The 21,152-nt window shown below is 34.6% G+C and overlaps 1 protein-coding gene and 1 long non-coding RNA gene across 2 annotated transcripts in view; one reads left to right on the top strand and one right to left on the bottom strand.

The window, feature by feature from the left end:
- Nucleotides 1-21,152, top strand: part of ADGRB3 (adhesion G protein-coupled receptor B3) — an 888,617-nt gene that overhangs the window by 729,833 nt on the left and 137,632 nt on the right. The window lies entirely within an intron of this gene.
- The window catches only part of LOC110217706 (uncharacterized), a 28,322-nt gene continuing 23,851 nt past the window's right edge, over nucleotides 16,682-21,152 (bottom strand). The window contains exon 3 of the long non-coding RNA XR_002327122.2: nucleotides 16,682-18,694. This is a non-coding gene — a long non-coding RNA (uncharacterized LOC110217706). The remainder of the gene's footprint in view (nucleotides 18,695-21,152) is intronic.

The raw sequence follows: 21,152 nt of genomic DNA, 5'->3' as shown, positions 1-21,152 counted from the left end.
GGACAGTATTATTTCACTACAAGATGTTCCCACAGTTGAAATTATTCTGATAATAAATTAGAATAGTATTAAAGAGCCCTTCTTACAACCCAAGAAATTTAGTATACTTACCTGTGCAGGAGGATTTCCATATATTAAATTTGATTTACCACACAAGTAGTAATATCATGGCTTTTTAACTAGATGGAAATTTGGAGGCAGCAAGGTGGCACAGTGGATCAAGTGTTGGGCCAGGAGTCACCTTCATGAGTTCAAATCTGGCCTGAGACACTTATTAGCTTTATGACCCTGGGCAAGTCACTTAACCCAATTTGTCTCAGTTTTCTCATGGGCAAAATGAGCTAGAAAAGGAAATGACAAATCACTCCAGTCTCTTTGCCAAAAAAAAAAGCATAATAGAGAGTCAGACAACAACAAACAAACAGCCACACAAACAAAACCTTGGAGGCCATCTAGTCCATTAATTTTAAAGATGAAGAAACTAGGGCTCAAAAAATACCAACTGGTTTCATTGTGGTTATATAGCTAGTGTCAGAGGCAGAATTTGAACCTGAGTCTTCCTTACTTCAAGCCCAGCACTCTAACCACTACACCATGCTGCCTCCTCACTAAAGTTGAATTCAGATGTTTCTTAACAATATGGTGGTAATACTGGTTTCTCCAAGGATGTGCCAACCTAGTTGAAGTTCTGACATATTCTACTAAGCTGGAAAGGCTTTGAATATAGACAGAGTTCAGCCTAGTTATTTTCAGAGTGGTTTATGACCAGGTTAGCTGAAGGATGATGATTTCTTTTTTCAACCACAGCTACTCTTAACTTCTGCTCATTTACTGAATTGTAGAAGTTGTGATCTGTGTCTGTGGAGGAAGTCTCAATAGTGATGAAATGACAGATTTTTGAAGTAGTGAATAGAACACTAGACTTAGCATTGGGAAGATCTGGGTTTGAATTACCTAGGACACTTACTAGCTATGTGACCATGGGCAGTCACCTGATTTCTCTTCATTTCAATTTCTTCACCTATAAAATGAAAGAATTGGATGTGAACATTGTTAAGGCTATGACCTATGAAGCAAATTCAGGACCCACCACAAAGATTGTAAGACACACGTTCCTAAAATCATAACATTTTTATACATGTGAAAGTAATCTGAGTGCCACTACAACTTTGTTACCACCAGAAGGGCGGGAAAAAAGACTGAAAATAATTATCCTTATATGGAGAAAACATTATTATGTACCTAAAAATGAAAACAATAAATGGTCTTGCTTTGTCCTTATAGAGTTGAATTCTCAGTAGAAATAGAGAGCAGGAATGTATAAAAGGCAGACAAAATAAAAGGTAGCTCATTTTCATCTGGAGAGATCAGGGAAAATTTCATGGAGAAAGGTATCATCCAAGCTGGTTCTTGAAGGGAGAAATTTCAACAGATCTTAGTAGTAAAGGTTGGGGAGGAAATGTTCAAAATCTATTCCAGATATGGAGGAAACTATAAGCAAAAGCAGAGATGAGAAAGTGGTTTGTGAGTTATCTTTATTTCATATTTCATATTCAGATTCTAGCTTCCTGGCATAATGGATAGAGAGATGTTCTTGGTGTCAAGTGTCTCCTCTGACAGATCCTGGCTATGTTACTATAGCCATTTTACTTAATCTCTCAGGGATCCAAGAAAATCTCTAAGAACGAGTAACAAAGAAGTTACTGATCTGTATTAGTGGAGGGAAGTTCCTTACTAAGAGTTCTCTATGCCAATGAAATCACAAATCTGAATCAAGAAAGAAAAGGAAAAAAAAATTAAACAACAAGAACCACACTAACACACACACATACCCAAACATATACACAAACACGTATTATATATTTCATTTTAAAAATAACAGAAGGCCAATAATTGTCATCATTATAATCATCATCATCTTCTACAAGCCACATATCTACTAACAGGATCACTGATTTATAGTTAGAGATATCGGAAGTTATTAGTCCAACCCTATCATTTTACATATGAGGAATCCCAGGGTAAGAAAGGTTAAGTGACTTACTCAAGGTCACACAGATAGGTAGCAAGCCTCAAAGGTAAGATTTGAACAATCTTCCAGTGACCCTTACATTGCATCAAAAATATTAAATAATTTACCTTAGGTTCTGCTTATGTTCTCTTTTTGAGAAATGGTGATTTAAATTGATTGTCCAATTGATTCTAATAAAAGGAAACACTTTTTAAAAGAACAAAACTGATATTTCACACAAAAATAAGAAAGGAAATATCAGCTGAAGGAGCTATACAGTAAACATGGAGCAGAGGAAGTGGACATAAAAAGCTGTGCTACTATGCTTGATTAAATGCAATTAAAAAATCTGGAGATATTAAGATAGAAGCCATAGGTTTTGCTCTCAAGCAGCTTATACTTTAATAATGGCGAGAGGAGAGTGTCTATTCTAATTATGTAAGAATGTGTAAGCAAAATCCTGGCCATGAGAAAAGCCAGGATAATAATAGGATTTGGAGCATAGCATGAAGTATAACATAGAAAGGTCAAATGGAGTTAAGATTGGATGAGGGGGTTAGAGACAATATGGAGAGGCTTCTTGACATTGAACACTTAATTTTTTTTTTTCAGGAAATGAAGAGCCAATGAAGTTTTTGAAGTAGTGTAGTGATATAACATTGGAGCTTCGGAAAGCTTATTCAGTCAATAGTGCAGATGATAGATTATAGAGGGGATAGAAAAGAGGTCAGAATATATTACAGTAATTTAGATAAGATGGAATGAGGGCATGAATTAGAATAGTTACAGTGGGAGTGGAAAGGAGAAGCATAGAAGGATTCCAGAGACAGACATGACATAATTTAGCAAATATTTGGTTCTCTTAGTGACAGGGGAGAGGAATAATAAAAGAGGATTCTACAGTTATGATGGGTGATAGGGAAAGTGGTGGTGCATCATCTATGTTCTCTTAAATTTCGTAGATTGACGTTAGAACTTTAGAGCTGGAACAAGACATCTAGTCCAGCCACATTTTTTTTTTTTACAGTTGAGCAAACTGAGACCTAAAGAAGTAATTTGCCCAGGGTGACAGAACTAGAGCAAGCCAAGGGTAGAACTTAGGTCTTACAAAACTTCAGTCAGAAGTCTACTATACATTAGAATAATAGGTAAATATCCAAACAGAACCCCTGATGCAGATAAAATAATTAACAAGAGATTAGTCCCTTTTTACAAAGCTGATTGAGTATACTTTTCTTATTATTTACCTGAACCTTCTGAATTGATAATTAACTTATGGAATTATGAAATGGAGGCAGACATGACCAGTTCTTTAGGAACTCACTTGGAAAGACCACAATGGCAACAGATAGTAAGGCTTCCGTCACACTTTAATAAGGCACAGAGGGTGCAAAGCCAAATGGCACAAAGGGCTAAGAGTACAGATGCAGGTAGGGTGGGGATGGGAATGGAGTGATAGAAGAAAACAAGTGGCATGGGGAAGAGAATGGGGAGAGAGGCATAGAGAACCACTCACAAAACCATGAATTGAAATCGGGAGCAACATGAACCCACATAAAGATGGAAGAGTATAGGAGGGGCAGGGGTTTGGGGTCTCATTTTACATGGTTTTAGTGGGAGATTGTTATCTATGCCATCTTGGGGTTAATTCATTAACATTACATCATCTCAAAGTTATTAGCAACATTGGTGTTCTGCTAGTCTTACTGTGGATGTTTAGAGCTTACTTGAGATTTATATAGCACGGGACCAAAACACCCTTGACAGTAATACCTAGATGGCTTTCCCTGATTTAGTGCATAGTCTAATACATACATAGTACATAGTGAGGATATAATATACCTTTTAGTTAATATATGATATAACTCACAAATTATGCTTCTTTGATCTTTGGGACAGTCCCTATGTGACTTCTAGGTTTCCCTTTGCAATCTTACTTCCTACTATTGTTACTTGTTACTAGATACTTATAAACTTACTTCTTATACTAACTAGAAGGCAAGGGCATGCTAAGGGGAACCAGAACAAGATACAACTCTGGCTTTTTGCTTGGCAACAAGTCAGAAGTCCCATTTCTACTTCAATCTCCAAATAATATGCTTAGTTATATATAACATGCTTTTACGTTTTGAATGAAAATTATGGTAAAAAATAAAGATGAATAAACTTCGCTAACAGGGATAAATCACCATGAATCTATTAAGTGTCTGCCATATGCTGAAAACTCTGCTAGGTGCTGTAGATGCAAAGGCAAAATTAAGCAGTCCTTGCCCCCTCACATTGGATCTTTGAAGCAAACACATGCAAATGCAAAACATTCATAAAGTTGAAAGATGGTAATTTGGGTAATTGGGGAAATTTCTATAGGAATTTGGGGATTTTTTTGATGTTAATATTGCCATTATTAAGTTTTGGGGAAAGTAAACAATGATAATTATATGTTATATATGCAAAGACAAAAGTGAGTCAGTCTATGCCCTCAAGGAGTTCCTGGTCTAGGTGAGATTGCAATTAATGGTGCCTTTTAATTAAAAGTTTGAGCTATAGCTGATCCTCATCAATCTTATACCCCCAGGTCATACAAAATCTGGCACTTTCATTTACAATTCAGATTAAGTGAAATACCCACCAAAAATCCAACTAGATTTGCTTTAAATTTTTTGAGTCTCTTTTAAAATAATTATTCTTGTAAAAGAGATTTTAATATAATGATATGTTTAAAGGTGGAGCATTCTGATTCAGCTGATTGGCTGTTTCAGTAGATGGAACCAGTGATTGCATTAGGCAGAATATATATATTTTAAATGTTGAGTTCCAAATTCTCTCCATAATTTGCTTATATCACCCTTTATGTCTAAATCATGTGTCCATTTTGACTTTATCTTAGTATAGTGTGTCCTTTTTTTCCTATTTCCTTTTGCTCTGTTTTTTGATCCTCCTCTTTTTTCTGTTTTGTTCACATCAACTTTTAAGTTTTGCTACCCAACTCATTACAGTGTTTCATATTCTTTAATTGCTGTTTTTAATCCCTTTTTTCCCTCTGGTAGCCTCTCCTTTTACAAATATGCCCATTTTACCCCTCTTTAAGAATACATTTTTAAGAGAATTCAAGAACCCAATCAGCCTATTCTAGATAAAACTAAAAATAATTACTAGAATTTGTTTTTCTCTTGACAAAGAAATCCCTATTTACAATAGTTACAAAAATAGCTCTTTGTCTCTTCTCTAAATGTTCTGGAATATTGATGAGTTTTGCACAGAAGAATATGTACTAGACAATACAGAGCAAAAGGTTTCCAACTGTGAGCAAAGTAACTCAGCTCAATTAAGAGAGAGCCCCAGGCCTCACTCGAAGGGAAAATCCCCAAAGTTTCCAGTGTAACATGCTTGAGCTAGGAACATGATGAAGATTACTAGCTTTTCTTCTGTCAGTTTCTTCCCAGAGTCTTAATCTCCTTTCAGCAACCTGAAGTGGGGTTGGCATCATCCATCTTCTCTCTCAAAGTTGGATGCCAGAAGTGTGTGACTGGACAGCAGAGATTGAAGAGAATCAAGAAAGACAAAAAAACTGAAGAGATCTCTCCCTCTTGTCTGTCACCTCCTTTGCACCCCTCAGGCAGGCAGGGGACAATGATCTCTTCCAGTAAAGAGATACAAATAAATTTTGGGAATTGGGTCACATATACAATCTTAAACAAATCACTTAATCTCTCTGAGCTTTAATTTTCTTAACTACTGAAGTGAGATTTATACAATACTTGTATTATCTCATAGATAGGCTTACTGCAATGGGCTATTCAATAACTATTCTGCTATACTCTTAGAGAGCTGTCTAGATCACTGAGACATTGAGAGAGTTGCCAAGGGTAACAGGGCCAGTATTTGTCACAGGCAAACAGTACTTGAACTCATGTCTTCCTAACTTCAAGGCTGACTCTCTATCTGTTCTGCCAGGCTGGTAAATTATTATTTTTATTCACAATGCCCTACAAGGATGATTACTCTTGGAATCCATTCAAAAGAGTCTAGTTATTAAAGTAGCAAAAGGAGTTTATTGTCTATAAGGCAGTTCATGGTCTGAACCCCAAATAGAACCTTCAGAATGGTTTCTAACATTAGGCCATTTTATAACTTTCAGTTGATGAAACCACATAGCAATCATATTAGCTTTTAACACACTCTTCAAGCCCTTATTACTGCATGCACGCATAGCAATGTGCATGTACATCCACATTCATATATGTACACACAGATATATACATCCAACTTTCTTGAGCCACACATCTGTATTTCTTCTGCGACTCTTATTAAGTTAAGCAAAACTGAGATTGTCAGTGACCTAGTCTTGGAATATTGACTCTTATATGAACAAACCTTTGCTTATTCTTTCTAGTTTCTTTGTAGCATTTATGCCCATGTCTAAAGTTACAAAGATAACATAATTGTGGTTATAAGACAGTGCCTCTCTTTTCCGGAGAATAAAAAATGCCCATTTTATTTTCCTTCCTAAAGCATTTCTTTAAGCTGGTCAAAACTTAAAATTCATACCATGTAAAAATGTGAAAGAACACATTTTTCAAATACATAATTTTTTTTGGAGGGGAGGGCTCTAAAAACAAAATTATTCAGTGTTTATATTTATCCAAAGAGAATGTAAAGTTATTGGCTGAATCTAAAAATAAGAATTGCTCTTAGGTTGGCATTTTTATTTTTGTTTCCACACTCTCCTTTCACTGATACCATTTCTCACTATGTTCTTGGAAGTAAATTTTCAATTGGCTTATGAAAAGGAAATTTCATTATTTAACCCTATAGCTGTGATATAGAGAATTAGGTAAAATTTATTTCCTCTTAAAATTTTGTAGGACTACTCCTCTTAAAAGTGAAATGCCCATCTATATAAAGCACATTACTCTGAGGTAACAAGTTGGTTTGTCTTTCACTCTTTGCACCATTCCAGTAGGATTTTGGGTAACTTCACCTCTAGCAGAAAGACTTTTAAGAAAGCACTATATATTTAACCTGACTCAATGGTGGCTTATGAGATCTTTTAGAAAGCTTTCAAGAAATGTTTAGAGATCATTGTTTTGTTTTGTTTACCTTTCACCATCATTTTTCTTTTCTAGAGTGGGGAAGGGAAAAGAGCAGCAAACAACACAAACTAAAATGAAGATGGAGTTCAGTGCTCCTTAGAAAGGCTTATGGACTAATTAAAGATAATAATTAGCAATTTAAATATATCTTCAAAGAGTTGTACAAGGCTTTAATTGGCTCTCATTGACTATAATGGGAGTGGAGTGGGGAAAATAAGCTTTATGTGCCCTTTTTTTTCCTTTAAAGTAATTGTGCCAGGACAACTATTTAAGATCATTTGTGTCTGCATTGTGCTGGTAGGGGTAATAGCCTGTAGCCTTCTGTAACTTTTAATAAGATATAGATGGATAATTCCCCATTGAACACTCTGAAGATGTACTCTCTTAGCCTTAATATCTCCAGAGATCTTAGCACAAAAGCCATATTATTTCATACATTCACTTAACTCTATGAAAGATTTATTGTGACAGATGGAACATAAAAGCAGAGTTTGTACTTGTCAGGGTATTAATCTGTTCCCTCGGTGGGATGTTAAGTTTTTTGTATTATATATAGCAGCCCCTTCCTATTAGACTATTTTTTAAAGCCAAATAGCTTTTATATTCTTGGCAAAGTTGGAAAATACCAAGTAGAGATGCTTTTTTGCATCAAGAAGTTAAAACAAGGAAATTAACTTTGTCTCTAGCTTGAGAAAGCATCAGTGTATCAAAACAAACTTTATTGTTTGAAAGGATCATTTTAGTTCCATGTAATTTTTTTTGTGAGTGAAGGTAAATAATTTTTAATCAGGTATTAGTATCTGTTATCTTGGCATTAGTCAAGAATATTTGCTATTTCATTATAGAAAGTAAGCTCCATTGGCTTCATTGTCATCAGTCACTTTGACAACTATAAAATCTTAAATGCGGGCCCAAGAATTATAGCATGAAGATAATGCTGTTACTGTTGTATAATAGTTAATTCATCAAAAAATTAAATTCATGACACTTCAGATGTACAGTTCTAATAGGTATTAAAATATTCATGAAAGTGGAATATATATGTATACATTTGCAAATGAAACCAAAAAGCACATTCAGTGTGAAATGTATTTATCTTCCCATAGTTATTAATGTGACGATTCAATGACATCACTTCTTCTTGACTGAACTTGAAAATAGTTAGAATACTTTTTAGCCTGCTTTGTTTTATTGCATTAATCTTTGAAAAAATATTCATTGACATAAAGGCTAGACTGCAAGGCACAATGAAAGGATATAGTTTGGATGCTGTCCTATAGGAATCTATCATATCCCTTTCCAACATCACTTGTCATATATAATTATGGCATTTTAATCAAAATTTAAAATGAATTCATTCAAAAGCAAAGGCATGGCCCCATTTTATTGCCTGTTAGAATTGTGTCCCTGTTTAAGTGAGGCAGCTATTTGCTTTTGAGCAAGGAAAGAGTCACATAAAGAGTTTTGACATTATACTCAACTGAATTTATTGCTCTTTCTACTAAGCTTCTTTGTAAGCAATCACAGTCCTGACAAGACTGCTATGTTAACACTTTAAAGCAGCTGGAGGGCTGATTTGCCTACAAACTCCTGGGGCATTGTGGGTGTTCTACTCATGTTGCAACAAGCAGTGACAGATTCTGCTCCCTAGAGCGATGGTACCCTTTATTCCTAAGGCCTGTGTCCCCTTTGTTCTCAGCAAGCAAGCTCTTCTTTGGCTAGAGCCTTCATATTGATTTTTGTGTGAAATAATTGAACTGATTTAACTTTACTATTCTACCACTTCTGATTTTACTCACTGTGCACTAGAGACAGTCCATATCCCCCTCTAGCAATCACATTAACATTACTTTCATTGTCTCATTTACCTGGAAGAATGGACTAAAGTTTGGTTTGGAGCTGAAAGTCTACTGACGCTGCCAAGAACAATGATAAAAGCTGTCCTCACCAGCTAGAGTCATTTACTGAAAATTCATTTGACAGTGTTACAAGTATAGAAGCAAAATCCTTGTTCCTATAAAGAGAAATGATGGATAAGACTTCATCTCAGAGAAATACTTTCCTTCTCTCTGTGTAATTAAACCGAACTTTCTATTTTGACAAAGTAGTTCTCACCTTTTATTCTGCAATTAAGATCAGTTTTATTTTTAGGACATTCTCTTCTTGCATACCAAGGTTGGCATTGTATCAAATAGATAGATAGCAAGTTATAGTCCTTCTGTGATTTTCTTTCCATAGTATTAAGCTTTCATGTTACTTGACACTTTAGTAGGGCCACTCAATTACTGATTACAAATTGTGGAAGACTTTTATTTCTTCTTTTTAAGAATGATGTATTCTTAAAAATTATTATCCTATATCTTCATAATGTATCTTCCAAAAATATAAGGAAATGAGACAAAAAGAAAAGTTTGCATTGCTATGAGCTTTCATTTAGGCTTAAATATATTTGATAAACAGATGTCTGTTCTCTTCAGTGCATTTAACTAAGAAATGGTAGAATGATTTAGAAAGATGAAATACTCCCTATTTTCAATATTATATATCAATGCTGCCTGTTACTTGTGCAACATTGGCCAAGTCACTTAACCTAACATAGAACCTCAGTTTACTAATCTGAAAAATTTAAAAAAAGGTCAGTCAAAATAACTTTTAAATTTCCCTTCAGTTCCAAATCTATGATATATCTGATGGGTGGAGGGTGTTAATTGCATGTGCACACATGAGCAGGCTACTCGATAGATTGTGAATGGTCAAAGGGAACTCAGGAAAAATATAATGAGAGATTGGAAGGGGATTTATATCATTGGTATATTAGTATATATTGTTACATATACATATATCATTGGTATATAATTATAAATGCAAATAGCCTCCTACCTCTTAAACCCCTCAAATCATATAAAAGCTCCGAAGTCCTACAGAGTTCTGGATTCACAAAATATTAGAAACATCCTTTGACCTGTTAAAATAGTAGAATTGACTATAAAATTAAACATTTTAGAGTATTGTCATTAATTAAAGAGATATTCTTACCTAATGCTAAGGCATGAAATGCAAAGTTTCTTAATTTTGCTTTTTCACTCATCAAGGTTACATGCATCGTTATCTTGGGTTTTAGAAAGTTGGAGTCATTACATTTAATGCACATGATGCTTCCATGCAGGCTGATATTTTGAAATTAGACTCCCTGCCATGAAGTCTTATAAAGAATGGGTCTTACAATAGCTAAGGTCTTCCACGGTTAGAGCTTTCAGTAAAAAAAAAAAATATCAAGTATAATCATCACTTAAACAAACTGACAAGTAAGCATACTGTTATTAAGGCAGCAACAAGGAAAAGGACCACAGTTTCACTAAGAAGGACTTTAGAACTTGGGGTAATCTTTCTTTTCCTCTTCTTTTTTATAGTCTTCATTTATGTGAATTGTGTATTTAGTATGAATTTTGCTTGGGAGTAGGTTGTAGTCACAGAGAAGAAGAAATCATAAGATCATAGACTTCCTTATTTCCTTTGGCCCCCATACATGCCGTTTTACAAAATAATGAACTGAGGCCTGAATTCAAGTCCCTCATTTCAAAACGTCAGCCTGAATGGAGTAGAAATGTCCATTAAATGTAACATACTCATTCCTAACTCTAAAAATTCTACCATAACCATGCGTGCAACTTGGATGAGTCAAAGTATAAAGGTAGGAAACACTTTATTTTAGCCTTAGTATCAGGTAGGGAAATTCCTTTAATTAATGACAATACTCTCAAATGCTTGATTTTATAGTCAATTCTACTATTTTAGCAGGTCAAAGGATGTTTTTGATATTTTGTGAATCCAGAACACTGTAAACTTTGCAAACTTTGCAAAATATGCAAAGGATGTTTCTAATATTTTGTGAAGGCATACAACTTAACCTCTTATTGCCACCCAAATAACTTTCTAGGACTATAAGTTACAAGGAAGGTGATGATCTATATTGGTGAGGAAATTCCTCATTCACTCCACTTCCCCCTTCAAAAAAAATCAGACTGACCTCTAATTTTATTTGGCTAATAAATGATAGCTAGAACTAAGATTCCAACCCAGATGCTCTGGTTCTGATGTTTCTGTCTTTGAATCCCATTGTCTCTGGAGATCTGTCACCTATAGAAGACTAGTAGGCTCACAGACCTTGATTACTGTTTCAGGAAAGCATACAAGACATCTAGGTGGCACAATGGATAGAGCTGCCGGCCCTGGAATCAGGAAAAGTCATCTTCCTGAGTTCAATCTGACCTCAGACACTTACTAGCTTTGTGACCCTGGGCAAGTTACTTAACTCTGTTTGCCTCAGCTTCCTCATCTGTAAAAGGAGCAGAAGAAGGAAACAGCAAACCATTCCTGTATCTTTGCCAGGAAAACTCCAAATGGGGTCATGGAGAGTCAGACATGCCTGAAACAACTGAACAAGACAAGTGCATAAATCAATTATAAACATGAACTGAAATATGTTAAAAAAAATAAGCAATAGCTGTCAGAACTGTATCATATGTTATTCTGTCACTGTGAGGGAAGGTCAATATGATCATACCCATTTGTCAATTAGGAATCTGAGGAAAATAGAGACTAAAGCTCTGTCTATATCTAATCACAGTGAATGATTAATGGGATCAATTCAGATAACATAGTGCTTCTGGCATACATAAAACCTGAATGTGTTCATTTGTGAACTTATTTTATCAATGGCAGACAATGACAACACCCTACTTTTGTAAAGTACTATGTAGTGTACAAAGAACAGTTATGTACCTTATCTCATTTGATTCTCATACCCACACTGTGAGGCAGGCAGGATAAATATGATTATCCTCATTTTACAGAGAGAGAACTGAGGTTCAAAGAGGCTATCAAATGGTCACAATACTATTAAATGGCAGAGTTGGGGCATCAGCACAGGTCTTCTGTATTCTAATTCTGGTTGGTTTTTTTTTTTTCATTATACTCAACAGCTTCACTTTAAAAAAGAATCTGATATTTACTGACTTCCAGCCTCAAATGTTATCAGTGTAAGAATTTTACCATAACATTAACATAAATACTATACACTGACCATTAAAACACATAAAGATATCATATGACATAGTCAATTCAAATTAACTTTAAATATATCTCAATACAGGTCATTTTGACATTGATTGTGCCTCACAGTATTTATGACTAACAATCTTAGTTTAGTGGGGATATTTTTAATCAAAAAGTTGAATTAAAAGGGAACTTCACAAGCAATCATGGAAATTAGTGGAACAGTCATTTTCTGTTCATTAGTTTTGAGGCTAGAGACAATTTCTTACTTCAAATGATCAGTCATTGTGTGTTAAGGATGTTGTGAAGATTAAAAAATGTGCATAAACCATGGACAAAGAGAATGTGGTCTTAGTTTCAAAATATTCCAAAGTTGTATAAAAACCCAACACCTTTACATTCTGCTATTAATCCTGTATGTAGTTGCTGCCTATTTACTAAATCCAGCCTCTGATTTATTTAATGTTTGATAGTTCAAAGTGGAAACGGATTTAATTGAATAATTCAACTAACTTCAATACATTAGGGTAACTATTTATCTAAGACCTTACTACGGTACAGCGGAAAGAGCATTGTGCTATAGAGTCCAAAGACCTGAATTAAACTCCTAACTCAGATGCAAACTATCTGTGTGACCTTGGGCAAATCACATATTCTCTCTTGGCCTCAGTTTCCTCATCTATAAAATGAGTATATTGGACCAGATGATATTTGAGGTCCTTTTCATTTCTAGATCTGTGATCCTATGAACCTGATATGTGCTGGGTACTGGGAAGCAAAAAAAAACCAAAACAGTTCCTGGCCTCATGAAATTTACATTCAACTGTATATGTGCAGTATTGGTTGTCTTCCACTTCAAAAGCAACAGTTTTGGTAAAGATTTTTAAAAAACAACTCTTGGGCTCTCTTAAACACATGTAGGTATAAACTGAAGCATCTAAACTTATAATAACATCTTTCAGATTTATCGATGAACTGAAAATTAAACAAAAAACCTCTTTGGTTTCAACCAATGTTTCTTTTAAAAGTACATCAATCTAACTTTTCTGACCTAGTAAGTAGAGTACACTAAACAAATAGAATATTTCTTTAGTGATTCAGGACTTCTTGTGACCAAAAATCACCATTCTCGAGATAATTTCTTGTTATAAAAGGCTTTAGATATATGAAGTATAAGAGATTAGAATGAATGTGATAAATACATACTGACCCCAGAATTTACTAAGATATTTTAATGAACTGTGATTTCATCAATGTGTGTACTTTTTCCCACTTGAAGTTGCAGTGAGGGAGTAAAGGAACCTGGTCCATTCAAGATGCAGAGGGGCAGTCCTTACATCTTTTGACATTTTGAGATCACTTTCAAAGCATGCAGCCTATCCATTGGTTATCCCTCACTAGCTACATCCTGACTTCTCTGAATTTTTTTTCCTGTCATATGCCTCTCTGATGACATCTTTTACACTGCTTTTTTCTACAGAGTAAAAAATAAATTTATTCCTAAGATGAAGCAGCCTTTTTTAACCCACTTGTGTACCTCTCCATTGACATTTGGGTGACCCTCTTGTATAATCTTCATAGCCATACAGTACTACTGATAAAATATTGGCATAAAAAGTTGGGCAACACATAGCCCCAGAAAACATCTCAGAAATGTTTTATTCTTATTGTTAGAATATTATTACAGTGATAATGATGGTGTTGATGGTGATTAAAAACAAATTCTTGGCATCAATTTGTTTTGCTGTTGGTTTCTGTCTCTATAAAATTGTGGCCCTCCCCTCAAAAATCTGATTACTTGATAGTTTGGTTAGCTACATTCAAGTGAACTAACTTTCTCAGTGATTAGTAAATTCACTCTAGTAAAGGAGATTACAGCCCATCTGTGTCTGTCCATCGCATGGAACCCTTTTCCAAGTTCTTCTAGAAATTCACTACAGCAGGTCCACACAAACATACAGGAAGAATTTCCAAGTTTTCATTAGCTATAGTCTTATAAAATGAAGTTTTATTTGTTTGTAATAATAATGATGATATTGATGATAACTCACATTAATGTAGTGTTTTAAGATTATAAAACAATTTCTTCTAAGCAATCCTGAAAGTTATATAATTCACTTATTAGCACCCCTAATTTACATTAATCTCTGAAGCAACTGGACCTCTGAGAGGCTATATGGTTTCCACATGTTTATTCAAGGAGTAATTCATCACACCCAAACTTCAAATTAATTTTCTTGATTGTGGGTTTTTCTCTAGTACAAAACAGAGTATTCACTTCATTATTTTAAGTTTTTCTTCTAAGAAGTAAAATTGGGTCACCTGTAGAGCATATTTGGCAACATTTCCATCAGCTTAGTGAAAATGTCAGTGTGTGTGACTGATGAATATAGGTAGTTTGGGGTACACACATTGCGTACACTACACATGATAGGAATTTTGTCATGGTAAGATAACTAAAAGGATTGTGAGTAAGGTTTCCTAGTTGTTCTGGGGATTGGCAAATAACACATACATTACAAACAATTGTAACCAAGCTGAATGTGTGCTAGGAGGTTTAAGACTAAAAGCAGCCTACATTTTCCTCTAGTTTCACTAGTTTTCTTTGCCCATCCATCCGTTGCTTCTATGATGCATACATAGTTTGGCATACTCTGGCAGCTTATAATTGGCCCCTTGCTTCTCATTGTATGGAATTGCTAAAGAAAAACAACTGCATGTTAAGTAGTTGTTAATGGCTAATGAAATCCTTCAATGATTTTAATCATGATGCAGTTCACCTGCTGAGAAGAAAAGATATCATATTATAGTCTATTGAGCTCCAGAATTGCTATTCTTCTACATGTTGCTTTCCTACAAATTCTACACATGAAAGGAAGTAGTATGGTTCAGTAGAAAGAGATTTCAATCTGAATTTAAATCTAGCCCTGCACTTGTTATCAGTGTGACATTGAGTAAGTCTCTTTATTTGTCTAGGTATCAGTTCCTCATCTTTCTAATAAGGAGAATAGATTAGATGGCATCTTCTAGCTTGAGACTGGAAGTCTCTTCCAGCTCTAGGGCTATGGTCCTATGAATGAGTTTTTGGAATGGATGATACCTAACACCCTGTTCACTTCTATCCTTGATCTTAGAAAAGTTATTAAAATTTCACAAAAAAAGTTATTAAAATTGTATAACAATTGTATAAAAAATTTGATGTTTTCTAGGCTAGTAAATGGAGCCTTTAGCTCCAGGAAATACTGTGTGGGTCGAAAATAAAACCAATTTTGTGAGCTTTTCCCTTGTCCATACCTTTTAATCCCTAGTACTCATCATCAAGCCACTAAATAATTTGACTTGATTTGCAGTCTTTATACCAAGAACTAGAAATGTTCTTATTGATATATTTAAGAATTAAAGGAGTAATCATGAACTGACTTTATTCATGCTAAGTTATCCATTTCTAAGACTGCTCTTTCATTGGCATGAAAAAAAAAAGAAATTTAACTCTGATCAGGAAAATAAGGACATGCCTATAAACCAGACAACAGATCTGACTGCCTGTTTGGGCTACATTCCAGCCTCACATTTCTTTTCCTGGCCTGTAGAATAGGAATTGGTGGTCATTAGAATCCTGGCCATAGGATTTTACTAAACAAGAAATGCATTTAGCACCTAATTAAACCTGATTTTTGTTACATTCAATCTACCCCCATTCATTTCACATTAATACATCTATCAATCAACAAACATATTAAGTACCTACTATGTGTCAAATGAGAGGCAGCAGTGACATCTATTGCCTATCAAAGTTTAAATAGCTTTGTCTCCTCACTCTAAGGTTATGATGACATCTTAATTGTTAAATCCAATTACTTTTTCTCGGTCCTCAGCCTTCTTAACATATTTGCGGCTTTTGATACTGTCATTCCCCCTTCCCTTAGGTTCTGTGACAATATTCTCTCTTCCCTTTCTGTCTGTCTATGCTAGATTATAATCTATATTCTGTCCACTAAGCCTAAGTATCCCCTAAGGCTCTATCATGGGCTCTCTCTCCTCTTTTCTTTCTACAGTATTTCTTTTGGAGGTCTCATCATCTTCATAGGTTCAAGTATCACATCTACTCTGAAGACTCTCAAATCTATATATCTGACATGAATCTCCTTCCTAGACTACAATCCTTCATCCTTTTGTAAATTCATATGTTCATTAAGTTCCTTTCCCTTTTCTATCTTTTTCCTCCCACCCTACTTGCCAAATCCTAAAGATATGACTTCTACATCATCTCTCTGATCATCCTCAAAATCCTCACCACAAATCAACTAAAGTAATCACTTTCTTCCTGAGATCTTCCATAAATTTTAATTTTCACCTTTCTAAAGTACTTATTTTTGCATCATAATTATCTGTGTATGTGCCTTCTCCCAGTACCAGATTGTAAGCTCCATGAGGGCAGGCATCTAGTGTTATTAAAACTTTTCATCTCTGCAAGACATATATGTATGCATTTTATGTGTGTATAGAGATACATATATGCATATTATATATTAATATATAACATAGATATAAATATATATGTGTGTATTAGAATATATATTTAAATTTCATTTTATTTGATTTGACCCAAGGTTTCAGCCTGTTAAGATTTGTTATTGTTGTCTTTTAAATCTTGGCTCTGTCATCCATTGTGCTAGCTGTCCCTCCAGTTTTATGTCATTGGCAAATCTGATAAAAGTATCATCTATATTTTTATCCAAGTAATTAATAAAAATGTATATATAGCATAGGTCCCTACATATCCTTAGGGCAATTCACTGAAGACTTCCTTGCCAAAATTACAAATTCACTATTAATAGCTACTCTTTGGGTCCAGCCATTCAACCACTTTCAAATCCATGTAATTGTATTATTGTCTGACTCACAGCTCTCCATTGTTTTCCACAAGAATAGAATGAGAGGTTTCATCAAAAGCTTTGCTATAATCTATGTAAACTCTCTCTACAGCTTTTCTCTGATCATTTTAGTAACCTTGACTAAAAAGGAAACAAGGTTAGTCTATCCTGAAGTGTTGTTGCTAAAGCCAAACTGATTCTTTCCTGCAGGCCACATATTCATTTAGAAAATCGCAAACTAGAATTACCTATGTTGTATTGTACTTTTATTCTATTTTATTAAATATTTCCCAACTACATTTTAATCTGGTTTGAAGGACTCGGGCATGTAACACCTCTATGATATTTCAGCTATCACTAACAGTAGTTCAGTAATTATATTTCAAGAATATTGTTCATCTGGGCTGACGGACTTGAATTCATCAAGGGCTGTTAGATGATCTCTTACAATTGTCTTAGCTCTCGTAAGCATAGATTTGTATTAGCCATTTTTCTTCAGTTCTTTCTAACTCAAAAAATATTTTATCTTGGGCAAAGAAACGAGAAATAAAACTGGAATTGAGTGGGTTTTTTTCTCTTTATCAGTTATCATTGTCCTTTTCATCCCAAGCTGCAGTCCTTGCTTTCTTCAATCTTCTTCTTTTCCTTAATATGGCTTAAAAAAATGTTTAGTTTTCTTTGCAAGCTTCAGTTCATTCTGAGATTTATTTTTACTCCTGACACTATTTTTACAAGATCAAGTTATACTCTCACAAAGACATACTTAAATATACCTTTTAAATTTGACTTAGTAAGTTCTCTGTGAATCCGGGTTGATCCTTTTAGATAATTCCCTTTTTCCTTTCTCATCTGAATTGTTTCTCCAACCACACAAGTAACTGGCTTTTCCCAAATATTATTAAAAATAAGTAAATAATGAGTCAGTCATATTCCACCTAACACTTTTTTCAACCAATAAATTTTTTATAGAATTATTAATGCATTAAAACCATTCCCCTCTAATATTGTATAATGTCAGTTAGGCAGTCATCCATTTATAGCGTAATTCCTATGAAACTCCCTGTCCCTTATAACTTTGTTTTGCATCATATCCTGTTTTCACATATCCAATTAATGACATTAGTGTGTATTTCTATATCCATTTCCAATTCAAACCAGCTGATCACAAAGTGATAGATTTAGAGTTGAAAATCACATTTGAAGTTGCTTAAACCAACCATCTCATTTTACATATGAGTTAACTGAGGTCCCAAGCTGTTGTGTCTTTTTCTTTATCTGTTAATTGTCTTGCCCAAATTCACACAAATAGTAAATAACAGAGCAGAGACTCAAACTCAGTTTTTTTAACTCCAAAGCCATTGCTCTGTCTATTAAGCTGTTTTTCTCTCAGATACAATGATGCTGTATTAAACGATCATTTTTATTTACTATGAAATGTAAGATACTAGAATTAAAAATAATAGTATTTGTACTTCATTTGAATTTGGCATGGATATTGATTTGCATTAGCTCAAAATTGCCAGAAGGGCTGTAAACAAAGAATAATGATAAATGGCACTGAGTTTCAGAGAGGTGTCTTCTGGAATTCTTCAGGGGCTGGTGTTAGGCCTGTTCTTATTTAATGTCTTCATTAATGATCAGGAAGACAGAGTTGACACCATCTGGAAGAGAGAGTTAGAATCATTTTAATGAAATTCACAAATGGCATCAAATTGGTAGGAGTTGCAAAGCACAGAGGACAGAGAAATGATACTAAGCAACCTTCGGAAGTTCAAAATATGGACAGAGAACATCTGAGTTTATTTTTTAAGGATGTAAATATAAATATATACCTCTCAACCACAAGACCTTATAAGTTTGATTCAATTCAATGAGCCTCTATTAAGCACCTACAATGTACTAGATACTATTGGGATTCAAAGGAAAAAAATGAAATTGATCTGAAATAAAATAAAATAGGAAAACTCTGCAATATAGAGTTACTCAAATGCAATGCAATCCTGGCAGTCATTTTTTTTTAATGTCTCAGTGTAATAATAGTTTAGGTTGAGTATCCCATTTTAATCTCTGTTCTTCTTTTGATAAAGTTCTTTTATCCAGGAGTAGGGTTTTTATACACTATATGCCACTGATTATCAAAGGTTTCTCAGTGAATTTACTGATGACAGACCTCTGAAAGAGGAATATGTTAACTCCTTTTTCTCTACTTCTATCCCTATTACCTTATCTCTCCAATGGCATTCTTCAGATCTCAAGTTGCCTGTCAGTGGGGTTCTTTAAGAAAGGACATTTCTTAGGCAATCACTATCATTATATTTTGAACCACCACCACCCATGTCCACTAATTTAGGGGAAAAAATTAGAACATTGTTCCATGCTATTAAACACTATTTCTTCTATATATGTACAGAACAAATCCAACAAAATATCTCCTTTGATACTTCATCACGGCATAGAGATACGAGTTTTCAAACATCATGTTAATGGAGTACAGAGATATTCAGATCTTCTTACCAAACTGACAAGGTCCCAAGTGTGCACCTGCAGATAAATCATGTTTGTCATCCTGGGAATGGTCTAGTGAAGTATGGAAAGGCTGCTTATACCAGAAAATATTCTATGAGGTGGTGAGGGAGTTTTTGTTGGGTCTTGAAGTCTTGTTGTTTGTTTGTTTGTTTGGATTGTGGCAGCTAATAGGAGGGAGTATTTACACTGATGAAATCAAAGACTCTTCAGAGTATTAGAGTATTCACAGAATAATGCTGTTCCATGATATATATATATCCAGCATGGAAAGATTTTCTATACTTATAAAGGGCACAGATGACTTACAGCATTCATAGAAATAAAAACACAACTACGACAAACTGCAATGGGGTAAAGATTAAGCATTAATAAATAGTGTCCTTTTTTCAAAGTAACACAAAGTACTTTATACCCACCATCTCATAAATTCTCACATCAGTCTACAGAAAAGTGTTGTCTGTTATTTTTTAAGCTGTGGGTTGTTATTTGTGATTTGTTGTTATGGAGAAGGAACTTTTTCCCCTAACATTACATGAAGTACTCAGGTGCTTTTATAGGGCTTCCAGTCATATTAGTTTTCTCTAATGTCTTCCATTCCATACAGGTCATGGTTTCCATTGTCTCAGCTGTTGAGCGTATCTTTTTAGCAAACAAAGGCAAATTATAGGGCACCAACTGAAATGTCAAGTTCATATGTACTTTCATGAATTTTCAGGGCAAGTGAACATGTGGTACCTTTTCAGTATTTGCCACATAATTATTTCTTGAACAGTACTAAATGTGACAGTCTGGGAGAACAGGTTGAATTCATTTTTCCAACAGAAGTATTCTTACATTCCATTCAGTTGCCTCTCCAAAAGGCAAAGTAATTCTCTGCTGTAGCATTCCCTTCCTTTCATCCAGTCCACAGAAAATAAAGTTTAATCAGCTATGATGTTACTTTGGTGGACGACTCTTGCAAATTCTTTGTGATGGTGCATAAGTGTATGAATTCATCCATTACAAAGACTGAGATATTAGAGTCATCCCATAATAAGTTCCCAAATTAGATCACTTCCTCCATCTTATTAATTTCACCCTTTCTGTCTCTTTTCATTTGCCCTAGTCTCTGTCTTTGGTGAATAGCATTGGGATCTAGTGATAAAAAAAAATGTCCTAGTAGTCCATAATTCTGACATCCAATGGCTTTACTGAACTCATGATGACATATTTAGAGCTGGAAAGTACTTTAGAGGCCATTGAGTTTAAGCCTTTCATTATACAGATGAAGAAATTGAGGCAGATAGAGGTGAGCTGACTTGTCTAGGGTCACAAAACTAGTATCTGAGGTAAGATTTAAACCTAGGTATTTCTGGCTCCAAATCCATCATTCTATCCATTAGTTGTTACATAGTAAAAAGAGCATAGATTCTGGAGTGAGAAAAAATGAGTTCAGATCCTATGCCTGATGTTTACTGCCTGTGTAATCTTAGGAAAACCATTAAAGCTACCAGGGCCTCAGCTACATCATCTATAAAATGAGCAGGTTGGCTTACATGACTTCTGGGGTCTCAGCTCTAAATTCAGGTATTAGGAGGTTTCTACAGCAGTATT

Source organism: Phascolarctos cinereus, unplaced genomic scaffold (genome assembly GCF_003287225.1).
Source record: "Phascolarctos cinereus isolate Bilbo 61053 unplaced genomic scaffold, phaCin_HiC Scaffold_5;HRSCAF=322, whole genome shotgun sequence".
In the NCBI taxonomy this organism is placed as follows: Eukaryota; Metazoa; Chordata; class Mammalia; order Diprotodontia; family Phascolarctidae; genus Phascolarctos; species Phascolarctos cinereus.
This window is presented reverse-complemented; position numbering and strand designations above follow the sequence as displayed.